This window comes from Antechinus flavipes, chromosome 3 (genome assembly GCF_016432865.1).
Source record: "Antechinus flavipes isolate AdamAnt ecotype Samford, QLD, Australia chromosome 3, AdamAnt_v2, whole genome shotgun sequence".
Classification (NCBI taxonomy): Eukaryota; Metazoa; Chordata; class Mammalia; order Dasyuromorphia; family Dasyuridae; genus Antechinus; species Antechinus flavipes.
This window is the reverse complement of record NC_067400.1, coordinates 200,944,715-200,952,355: the sequence shown is the minus strand read 5'-3', so window position 1 is coordinate 200,952,355 and position 7,641 is coordinate 200,944,715.

The window sequence follows — 7,641 nt, the reverse complement described above, 5'->3', positions numbered from 1 at the left end:
TCCCCTAATACTGCAGTGTGAAAGGTAATAAAACTCTAATAGACAGAAAGTCAACCTGGGTATCAGGAAGACCTGTGTTCAAGTTCAATTGACTGTGGCCAGGGAAAAGAACTCATATGTACAAAAATACTAATAGTGATTCTTTGTGTACTGGGAAAAATTAGATTAGACAATTGATGTGGATGTGGATGTGAACCTGAATGTGTCACAATTTCTCTGTTCCTGTTCCAGGTAATTCTCTAAGCCAATAGAATCTTTAGCAACTATATCAATGAAATCACAAGTAACCACTCTATCTCCAAAAAAAATTACCAAATTTTGTATTTTATGTTATCTTGTCTGGATATCCTCCTACCATAATATAAATTCTTCAAGATAAAGACTATTTCACATCTCTATATATCCAGCATTTAAGAGAATACTTTTTACATAGTATTTGAATTGAAAGCATATGGATGAATATAGAAAAAGATAATTTCTAAAATATATATATCAAAATACATAGACATTTCACGTGAATTATAAAGCAATCTAGATTTTTGTTCTATAGATGACTTGGACCAGTCATTCTACTTTAATAACCTTTAGATCTTCATCTGTAAAATGAAAGAGTTAGACAGAAGGATCTCTAAACTCTTTGCAGGAAATTCTTCTGATAAAGATCTCATACCAAGATAAATAAAGAATTGATTCAAATTTGTAAAAATAATAATAAGAAGAAGAAGAAGAGCAAGTCATCATTGTTGAAAAGATGTGAACAGGAAGTTTTTAAAGAAAGATATCCAAGTTACCAGTTATTTTTATTGTTGAGTAATGTAGTTGTATCCAATTCTTCATGACCCCATGGATCATATCAGAACCATACTGTCCATGGGATTTTCTTGGCAAAGATATTGGAGTGGTTTGCTGTTTTCTTCTCCAATACATTAAGCTAAACAGAGGTTGTAATTTGCCTTTGTTCAGGGTCAGACACTTAGTAGTTCAGCTTTGAACTCAGGTTTTGCTGACTCTATCCACCGCATCATCTAATTGACTCAAGTTATCAGTATTTATGTTAAAAAAACAAACAAACAAACAAACAAAAATTTAAAATCATTAATTATTAGAAAAAATATGTGAATTAAAGCAGCTCATAGCAACTATCTCCCAGGGCTATTGTGAAGATTTAATGAGCTTCTTGGCAAAGTGTCTGTCACATAGTAGGCATTAAATAAATGCTTATTCTCTTCTTCTCTTCATAGATTCTACTTCATATCCATCAGCCTAGAAAAGATGACAAAAGAGAAAAATAACAAATGTTGGAAGGATTATGGGAAAGCAGGTGCATTAGTGCATTGTTGGTGGAATTATAAATTGGTCTAGTCATTCTGGAAAGTAATTTAGAACTATATCCAAAAGTCATTAAACTAAATTTTGACTAGGGAGAAAACCCAAGGAAATCAAAGAAACAGGTAAAAGAACTCATATGTACAAAAATACTAATAAGTGATTCTTTGTGTAGTGGGAAAAAAAACTAGAAACAAGAGGAGAGTACATCAAACGGAGAATGGGTGAACAATGTATAATGGAATACTACAGTGAAGTTTCAGAAAAACTTGGGAAGACTTAAGTGAACTGATAAAGAGTGAAATGAGAAAAACCAGAACAAAATTCTTCTATACAGTAACAACAAAATCATGAAGACAAACACCTTTGAGAGACAGAAAAAATTATAATCAATGCAATGACTAACCACAATTCCAGAGGACAAATCAGAAAGTTTGAACACATTTGTAATGAAGTTTCTTTTTTAATGAAGTTCTTTTTAAAAGCAGAGACAGAGACAGACAGAGATGAGAAAAAAGAGAAAATAAATTTTAAGTCAAATAAAATGAAAGTTACATAGAAAATATACCAAAAAATGATCTCTAATGTCTTGTAAAGATCTAAATAATGTTAATCATCTTATATAAGGTCACTGGTTTGGTTTATCTGTTTTGAGGTTTTTTCCTAGAGATTTGTTTTACGAGCAGTCTCTTAGAAGAATAGTTTCCATGTAAATAAAAAGAAAAGTTAGTCCATAACCCACACAATCTGCATTTTTTTGAAAGTGTCTACCCATCAGGAAGCCAGATTGGGGAAGTACTGTGGTATAATAATTATAGCAATTAAATTTAAACAATGTTTTGTGATTTACAAAGTACTTTACATCCCTTCTCCATGATTTACTAGCTATGTTATGTCAAACAAATGACTTAACTTTTCTGAGACTTAGGTCTATAAGATGAAAAGCATATGAAGAAGTTTTGTGGGAATAATGGTCAGAAGACTAGTCTTCTTAGAATCAAGAATATCTGGGTTCTAGTTATCCTTACTGATATATATCAAATCAGACCATGCATGATCATGGGCAAATCACTTAATTTTATATTGTTCCAGGTAACTCTCTAGGATTTTAAGAGATGAAAAGGTCTTCAAATTTGGAGGGAGATTCCACACAGGGAATTCCCTATATCAATGAAACCAAAGGTCTGGAACTGAAAGAAATTAGGAGAAATAACACTGAATTTCCTGTGTTACAGAGACATCATGAAGAAACTAATGGACACCTTAAAGAACTACATAAATGTGACTTTTAAAAAATTATTTCTAAATTTATTCCTTCTTTCACTTTTCCCCACAGAAACTTTCCTTGTAACAAAGAACAAAAATGAAAAAGCTAAAAAATAAAAATAAAAAATAAAAAATTAAGCAGTTCAACAAAATTATGCAATACAACATGTCTGATAGTATTTGTCATGTTGCACATCTATAGGACCCCACTTTTGCAAAGAAAAGGAAGAGGTACATCTTTCTCATCTATTCTTCAGGGCCAAGTGTGATCATTACAATTACACAGCATTAGATTCCATGTTTTTATTATTCTTTTCATTTGCAATTATTACATATATAGTATGTCCCAAAAGCCTTAATACAATTTTAAGCTTAAAACATATTAAAGTTTAGAAATGCACTAAGATTTTTGAGGCACCTGTTTGGACATATAAAACATGTTATAGAGTATCTATCTATATTTGTAAATATATATCACCCCACTGTTGATTCTGTATCAGTTTATGTAAGCATATTTTATGTAAGATATGTAATACATATCTTTCCCATTATCTTCATATTCATCATTATTTATAGAGCAGCAATTTTCCCTTAGTCATATACCATGCTTTGTTTGTCAATCTCCAATCAATGAGCATCTTCTTTGTTTTCAGAAGAATATAACTAATTATTAATAAATAATGGAAAGTTATTGTAGGTAATAGAAATATTTTCAACCTTAGTTTTATAGAGAGAGGCAGAATGAATTGTGGGAGGGAGGTAAAACTCAGAGCTCTGATAACTGTGGTTCTAGATCCACCTCAGATACATATGGATAGTGATTTTGGGTAAGTGAGTGACCAATCAGTGACCAGATAACTTTCTAAGCTTTTAAGTCACTGTACAATTGTAAAACCAAATTTCTTCAAAGTGAAGAAAAATTTTTAAATTACAAATGAGGGAATTAACAACAAAGATATTAAACAACATGCATGGTATCACTCAATATTACTAGCAGTCATCTGGCATCAGAGAGATTCATTTTCATGAGTTCAAATATGGCCTCAGACACTTAGTAGTTATGTGACCCTTAGTAAGTCATTTAAATGTGTTTGTTCTAGTTTCCTCAATTGGAAATGAGCTAGAGAAGGAAATGGCAAACCATTCTAATACGGGGCAGCTAGATGACACCGTGAATACAGTGCTGGACCTAGCCTCAGGAAGACTGGTCATAGTGAGTTCAAATCTGTCCTCAGACACTCACTAGATATATGATCCTGGGCTAGTCACTTAATCCTGTTTGTCTCAATTTCCACATGTGTAAAATAAGCTGGAGAAGGAGATGGCAAACCATTCCAGTATCTTTGCCAAGAAAACTGCAAATAGCGTCATGAAGAGTCAGAGAGAACGCAACATCAACAACAAACTCCTTGATGCTTTTATGAGGGAAACATCCTTACCTAGTTTCAAGAAGGAAAGAAAGAAAGGAAGAAGGGAAGGAAGGAAGGAAAGAGAAGGAAAGAAGGAAAGGAAAGGAAAGGAAGGAAGGAAGGAAGGAAGGAAGGAAGGAAGGAAGGAAGGAAGGAAGGAAGGAAGGAAGGAAGGAAAGAAGGAAGGAAGGAAGGAAGGAAGGAAGGAAGGAAGGAAGGAAGGAAGGAAGGAAGAAAAAAGGAAGGAAGGAAGGAAAGAGAAGGAAAGAAGGAAGGAAAGAAAGAAAGAAGGAAAGAAGGAAGGAAGAAAGAAAGAAAAAGAAGAAAGGAAAGAAGGAAAGAAAAAAGAGAGAAAGAGAGAAAGAAAAGAAAAAAGAGAGGGATAGGGAAGAAAAGTACAGAGCCAGATTCAGTTTTGGCTCTCCAAATATTTAACACAGCTTTCTCTTCTACTAATTCCACAAGTGTCAATGGTATTAAGAACAGGCTCAGGGAACATCTCAATATGCAGAAATAGATAACCCAGCACATATTATCAGACAATAGTAAGCTTTTATCTAATGCCTTATGCATGCCAATGGCTACAATATTTTAATTGACATGGAAGTGACTAAGGATAAATGGGACTTGAATAAATGTGATATTTCAGGTTATAAACAGAACAAAATCTGAAATTAACTCTATTATGGAAGGAAAAAGATAGATCTTCAAAACAGTATTTGAATTCATTCCCCAGATCCTTGGAGAAGTAAAGAATTTATGACCAAAGAAGAACTAAAGAGAACATTATGAAGTGCAAAATGTACTTTAAATTAAAAAGGGTTTGCACAAATAAAACCAACATAAACAAGATTAAAAAGGGAAATACAAAGCTGTGAAAATATTTTTACAGCCACTGTTTCTGATAAAGGCCTCATTTCTAAAATATATAAAAAACTGTCTCAAAATTATAAGAATCCAAGTCATTCTCCAGTTGATAAATCGTCAAAGGATATGAATAGACAATTTTCAGATGATGAAATTAAAGCCATCTATAGTTATATGAAAAAATGCTCTAAATCACTATTGATTAGAGAAATATAAATTAAAACAACTCTGAAGTACCACCTCACACCTCTCAGATTGGCTAAAATGACAGGAAAAGATAATGATTAATGTTGGAGGAAATTTGGGAAAACTGGGACATTAAGGTATTTGGTAAAGTTGTGAATTGATCAGTCATTCTGAAGAGCAATTTGGAACCATGCCCAAAGAGTTATAAAACTGTTCATACCCTTTGACTCAGTAGTGCTACTACTCTTTTTTCAGCTCTTTTTTGTGGAGGCAAAGAATTGGAAAATGAGTAGATATCCATCAATTGGGGAATGGCTGAATAAGTTGTAGTATATGCAAGTAATAGAATAAAGTATTCTATTGAAAAATAGTGAACAAGCTGATTTTAGAAAGATCTGGAAAGATTTACGTGAACTGATGCTGAGCAAAACAAGTAGAACCAAGAATATATTGTATACAATAACAGCAAAATTATGTGATGTTCAACTATGAAAGACTTTGTCTTTTTCAGCAGTTTAATGATCCAAAGCAATTCCAATAAACTTTGGGTAGAAAATGCCATCTGCCTCTAGAAAGAGAACTATGAAGACTGGATTTTATTAAGAGAAACAACATGGTTCAATATTGGAAAGTGTATTGGAAATAGAAGTCCTTGGCTAAAATTCTATCTCAAATACTTATCAGTTAATCTTACAGAACCTCAGTTTTCTCATGTCTAAAATGGAACACTAAAACTTACATTAATCATCTCATAAAGTAGTTATAAGAAAAGTGCTTTCTAAACCTTGAAGTACCATATGTAATAAAAAATAACTGACCCTTATATAAAATATAAAATATAATCTCCTTGAAAAAGTTGCTTCATTATATATATATATATATATATATATATGTATATGTTAGTAGCCACTTAATGAAGATTTATTGATTGATTGTGTAAAGATATTATTACAGATAAGGAAACTAAGGTTCAGAGAGATTAAAAGGCAGGTGGCAGAAATTAGGTAGTATAGTAGAAAGAGTGATGGATCTGAAGTTAGCAAGAGCTGAGTTCAAATACTTATTAGTTGTTTGATCTTAGGCAAGTCATTTACTTTCTATCTACTTCAATTTCCTTATTTGTAAAATAGAAATAATAGCACTTCTCTCTCAGATTTGTAGTGAGAATAAATGAGAAAATAGCTTTGCAAACCTTAAAACGTTGTATAAATGCTAGCTATTATTGTTGTCCATCGTCACACAACTTGCAAGCCTTGAAAACAAGATTTGAATGCAAGACTGTCAGATTAAAGTTTAACACTCTATCCACTATCTTATTTTGCCTATGTATGTAATAGAAAGAGAGCATATTATTATTTGTTCATTTACCAAATAAATAACTAATATATACCATATTTCAAGTAATTCAGCAGAATATGATTCTTAAGTTTTAAACATTATTAAATACTATGTATTTATATCAGGCTTGGAATTCAGGCATTCTAATCTCTGCTCTATCATGAAGTCCTTGTGCAAGTTTCCGGGAACTTGTGCAAGTTTCTGATCAACCCCCTGGTTTTTTTTCTTCTATAAAATATGAACAATTATAATTCACCTACTTGGCAAGTATGTGCAATGAAATTAGATAACGTCCATAAAGTGCCTTGGAGGGCAGTGCTTTATCATCATTGTCTACTTGATTAATCTTAAAATAATTGCAGTTAGGGGCATTTTGTATTTTTCTTTTTCCATTCTTTATCAGATCTGCTTCTGCCAGCCCTAGGAACAGAACAAGAACAAAGCAAACACACCTGAAAGCCTTCCAATTTTCTTTCTTATAACCAGAAAATTTTAGAGCTGTTAGGGACTTTAAAGATTATCCTGTCCAATCCTTTTGGGTTTAGTTTTTTTTTTTTTTTCTTTGATACCAAATTCACACTAGGTCAGATTTCACCCATAGTGACAATAATAAACAAAAGAAACTACATTTTGGATTTATTTGCTTTATTCTCTTACTGTCATTCAGCCACTCTATCACTACAAAGTGCCTTAAACAAGCACCATCACCACCTACCTCAACTGACTCCTACCAGCTCCTCTCTATCATATTTCTTTTCTATTCCTCTTTCCTTCCTTTGCTTCATACAAATGGCCACAGCAGCCCACAGAACTACAGCTTCTTAATAGTAGTGTTGACACATTATTAACAAAACCCTAAGCTGCTAGGAGGTTGGGGATGGGGAGTGGGGAACAGAACATTATGGATACTGTTTCCTGGCCAACTGACTCTGTTCTCAATTCTCTGTTCCTACACTTGTAATATTGTCTCATCTAAATCTATGTTTTCCTGGAAACTTTCATTAAACAGAAGAAGTTTGTCATAAATGCCTTTTAGGTCTGGGACTAGGAGTGTACTGGTAAATGTTTAACAATTTTGAAGCTGGGACAGGATATTCAAGACACTTTTAAATTTAATTTACATTATTAACACTTTCTTAAGTCTAGATAATTAACAAAATAATATATTAAACCATGATTATTTGCCAATTGCTAAATATTCATACTGAAAATTGAACAATCTGCTCTTGGAAAAAGGTCTCTAGCTGGC